The sequence below is a fragment of the Chrysochloris asiatica genome, unplaced genomic scaffold (assembly GCF_000296735.1).
Source record: "Chrysochloris asiatica unplaced genomic scaffold, ChrAsi1.0 scaffold00029, whole genome shotgun sequence".
Classification (NCBI taxonomy): domain Eukaryota; kingdom Metazoa; phylum Chordata; class Mammalia; order Afrosoricida; family Chrysochloridae; genus Chrysochloris; species Chrysochloris asiatica.
Genome location: NW_006408547.1, coordinates 8,047,173 through 8,052,623, shown reverse-complemented (window position 1 = coordinate 8,052,623; position 5,451 = coordinate 8,047,173).

Below are 5,451 nucleotides of genomic sequence, written 5' to 3'. Positions count from 1 at the left end.
AAGTGAAAAATCCCTTTTCTTTTTAATCATTCAGTAATTCTGTACATCAGCATCCTTCAGTTAATACTGTTTCATCTTCTTTTTTGCTTGTTTCTGAGGTACACCAACTCCTCACTTATCAACGATCTCATTATCTAACATTTAAAATTTATGATAATAGTAATAAATACACTATTTGATTATTTTGTGCATTGACATACATTTGGCAGAATGCTGAGGTGTGAAGCGGCAGCGACACTATTGTGGTCAGTAGGGTTATATGTCCATTGGACTGGGCTGTGGATCCCAGTGATTGGACAACTGTGTAATGGTGAAATGTGGCCATTAAGTAATGGCGTAATTTCCAGTTATGTGATGATAATATTTGGCAGTTGAGTAATGATGGAATTTGGAAGTTATATAACTATATATTCATCCTCCACTTTGTGAGCTGATATCATCACAATCGATTTCCACATAACATCAAATTTTGTGGAATGACCTGGTGTTTGGAAGCTAATCATTTTGTTAAGTGAGAAGTAGGAGTATTTTATTGCAGTTTTACAACAAAACCATATAAACTGAGCTTTTATTTGAACTTGTCTGGATAATATTTGGCCACAGTGAAAAACAACAAACAAATCAAAGATGAAAGGAAATGTAAGCCCACCTTATTGTATCCAATTTGCTCAATACATACAAGCATGCTTTATACTTACGAGGCAGTATCTGTATAGCTACTACTATAACTCTGTAGAATAGGTATTAAACAGGTAATTTCCTTAACAAGAATCAGCTCAAGGATGAGTCTCAAAGATGTCACAAATTTTCAACTTTTCCAAGCTACTCTACCATTCCATCATCTCTAACACCACTATTCTTCCTACCTTTAGCATTCTTCTTTCCCCCACTAGATTTATTAATTTGCTGCCACATCTCACAGAACTAAAAAAACATTATAGCTAAAGTGGCTTGTCAGAAAGTAACAGACTATAATTTGCAGTCAGGCGAAATTTGAAAGTAACAGAAGGCAACTCAGGAGACAGGATGAAGTTCATCAATCAAGACAGTTTTCAACCAGGACAGCTCTCTCTTGGCTAACACAAGCTCAGTCTTGTTTTAGCAGGCCCTTCTTAGGGCTCAGCCTTTGCCTTTGGGTTCTACCAAACAGCCTGGGGCTTCAAAGGTTCCCAAGGCTTCTGCTCTATTATTGGGTGTCATTTAATCTTCGTCTTGCTTAGGCAAATGTTATAACTCTTGTGGTTCTATCAGCAAGCTCCAGGAGACAGCACACACTGCTGTCCTGTGGTTCCTGCCACTCATGTGGTCACTCATACTGCTGCTGCCACCTTCAATCATCCCATTGTGTCTTCAGTGGTGCAGTTCTTGACCCAAATTATAGCTCCTTGGAAAAACTCCCTTCCTCTTCTTCTTCCTCTTTTTCTTTTTTCTCTCTCTCTCTTTCTCATTTTAGAAAGGTCCTGTTGTGTTGGCTTCTTACAATCAAAATCCTTATCAATTTTAAGATATGGCCTTACCAATTGGACAACCAATGGACAGATCCTCTACAAGGACATTTACTCCTATTGGGTGATTTTATGTATCTTGTTTGCACAGTTTTTGACCAATCCCTTGCAAGATTATGGCCCAGTCAATCATATTTGGCAAAATTGCCATATATGAAGAGGCTTCAGAAGTTTGTGAAAAACTTAAGTGGAATTTTTCCATTAACTTATTTAAGTCCCCTCATTAAGAGGAGTCCTGGTATGGCACTGTAAGAAAATAACTCAATTTCCAACCACATGATTGGCAGTTCAACTCACCAACTGGTCCTTGGAAACCCTAAACAGCAATTTAGGAACTTACTTGATGGCACTTAACAATAAGAACATATAAGAGAAAGACACTGCACTGCAGAGATGATTCTTATTTCCAATTTAAAGGTGAGAATCCTGAGGCTTAGGCATAAAAAAAACAAAAAAAAAAAAACACACAACTCGGTCGTACAGGAATGAAAACACTGACATGTGTAAAAGATTGACAACATTTGGTATAAATTCATCTAATGGAAGTTCATAAACAGAATGAATGATTGACGTATTCCATTTCAAAGGTGTGTTACCACTCAGGTTCCTTGGAAAAGCACTACCAGTGCAAGTATCTCTTTCAGTTTAAATGTATAATGACCAAGATTAACTTCAATATGCCAAAGGAAGAATGTTACAGGCTGTAATTAAACATGAAAATCACCTAAAGTTTGAATAGATAATATGTCATTATTTTCTGCCCTAAAACACTTTCTTTGAAACCAGTAGATACATACGTGTTTTTGCTGCTGTTGGTGTTGTTAGGTGCCATTGAGTTGGTTCCTACTCATAATGACCCTGTGCACAACAGAACGAAACACTGCCTGGTACTGTGCCATCCTCAAAGTTGTTGTTATGGTTGAGCCCATCATTGCTGCTACTGTGTCAATCCATCTTGTTGGGGTCTTCCTCTTTTTCACTGACCTTCCACTTTAGCAAGCATGATGTCCATCTCTCAGGTCTCATTCTTCCTAATAACATGTCCAAAGTATGAGAGATGAAGCCTGGTCGTGGTACGATGGAGTAATCTCCTGTACTTCTTCCAATTCAAATTTGTTTATTCTTCTGGCAGTTCATGGTACTTTTAATATTCTTCTCCAGCAACTTAATTCAAATGCATCAACTTTTCTATGATCTTCCTTATTCATTGTTCAAATTTCCTATGCATATGAGGCAACGGAAAATACCATGGTTTGGGTCAGGAGCACCTTAGTCCTCAAACTGATATCTTTGCTCTTGAACTCTTTAAAGAGGTCTTGTGCAGCAGATTTGCCTAATGAAATTCATTGTTTGAATTCTTGACTAATGCTTCTATGAGTGTCTTTGAAAACTTCAATCATTTATCCATTTAGCATGATGTTATTTATTGGTCCAGTTGTGAGGATCTTTGTTTTCTTTACATTGTGGTGCAATCCATAATGAAGGCTGTGGTCTTTGATCTTTGTCAGTATGTATTTTAAGTCGTGTTGGCTTCCAGCAAATAAGGTTTTATCATTTACATATCTCAGATTGTTAATGTCTTCATCCAATCCTGATAGCATCTTCTCCTTCATATAATCCATCTTCTTAGATTATTTGCTCAGTGTAGAGTCTGAATAAGTATGGTGAAAGGATACAACCCTGCTACACCCCTTTCCTGATTTTAAACCACTCAGTTTCACCTTTTTCTGTCCTAATGACTTCCTTTTGGTCTTTGTACAGGTTTCTTATGAGCCCAGAGAAGTGCTATGACTGTAAAATATGGAAAAGTCTTATTAGTGCTTAGGTGTTGTTTCAACTTAAAATCTTCCTGATTGGAAAATGAGCATAGAGAAATAAGATTGGCTAATTAATTTTAATTGTTTTAGGCTCAATATTTTCCTGCACTAGTAAAAGAGCCTAGAAATAAACCTTTCTAAACAGTGTGAGAAAAATCTAATAAATACAGAAACAGAACATTAAATTTAGACACCTACAGAACAAATTGTAATCATCTCCTGAATGTCACACACAAAAGTGAAATATTTTTCCACTCTATGAATCCCAGTGTGACAATGTAAGATAAGCACCAAACTTAGCCACAAGGTCAGCAGTTCAACCCCACCAACTGCTCCTTGGAAACCATATGCAGATCATTATGAGTTGGAACCAAATTGACAATAGCAAGAACAATGAGTACCAGCTTTAAAATTTTCAAAAGTTTAATATTTTATTAAGTCTTGAGAAAATATCCTAATAAACACTGGGATTCAGTAAGTAGCTGATGCCAACACTCACACAAATCAAATTCATTTAATTGTTATTTTAAAACACAACTTGAACAAGATTTACTTGCAAAAGATAAATGTTCATTTACCAGAAATTATATTTGAGTCTCAATAAAATAAAGAATCCTTAACTCCTAACATTGTAATTCACATACTTCATCTGAAAAGTCACATTTATCATAATGGAATCAATCATTAAAAGTTTATGAAAATTGTAGATTCGAATTGATTTGGTGCTTATAAAGCATATAGAACATTCTTCAAGGAAGTTCTCTCATGTGTGGTACAACTCTGAAAATTTCCCATTATCATTTTTGTTATGTTTTGTTTTTTTCATGTAACAATGGACTATGCAAAAATAGATTGAAATGGATAATTCTAGTTTTTAAAGGGAAAGTTAAATGAAATTACTGAAAATTATGGGAGATGATAATACATTTTCAGAAGTGCCCAGGTGTTGTATATTGCCATTAAAATTTTATCGAGAATTCCAAGACAAATGTTGGCATTGATGCTGTCTAACTCATAGCAAGTAACCCTGTATAGGATTTTGAAGGAGTGGCTGGTGGGTTTGAACCACCAAACTTGTAATTAGTAGTCCAGGGCTATTGTATAGCACCATACCAGGACTCCAAAGGTTGGCATGTATTAACTAAAAGAATCAAAAAAAGCATGAAATTCTATTGGTAAGCAGTTGTTTTATTGAGACACATATTTTGCCAAGCCAAATCTTTAAAGACAACTCATTAATTTAAGGGATCAATATTAAATACACTCTCCTTAAAGAAAAGAACACCAGTAATAAAATACCTTGCCCTAAGAAACTAAAACATTTTGGAATTGGATCTAAAGCATGAATAAATATATACATTAAAACATGACCTGAGTACTGACTTTCAGAGAAATAATCTAGGCAGATGCGCAATGACTGATACAAATTACAATCATCAACGATATAAGCTATTTCTTGGCTTTCTTTTTAACGTGGGTCACAATAATAAAAACACATGATATATCAAAGCATTTCCTGAAATTATTCAGGAAAATATTTTGCTACTTCAAACAGATTCACATATTCTTTTTTGTTAGCTCTAAAGCCAGAGGAGACATAAATGAAACATAGAGAATGCTATGTCCAAAAAGAGTGCACCCAGATTCTAGTCATTGGAGTGCCTTCCAGGAAGGGACCATGTCTAAATTGTCTTCATGTTTCTCACAGCTCCTCATTTCTCCTAAAGCAGAGCTGGACATAATATCTGTCCTCCACAACCATCTGTCAAGTGATGAATTTTACCAAGTGCCTTGTACGTGTTTCATAAGAAAGATGCTCTTATACTGTTCTCTTAATACCAAACTCAAAAATTTAAGCATAAAGGACAATAAGCAATTTAAGTCAGCTCATTTGTTCCAGCCAAATTTAATATGTAATCTACATGGAAAGCAGCATCAACACACCAACTTTTATAAGTGTAATATACAAGCAAGAAAACGACTTCTGACTATAGTGTCTGGTTTTCATATTTCCGTCAATACATAGTACAAAAATTTATTCATCCAAGTCATTCTTTGCTTCAAAAATATCATACCAGTAGTGTGTCGATTTACATCATCTGTCCCAAAGTCAACTGTGTGTCTGTGTG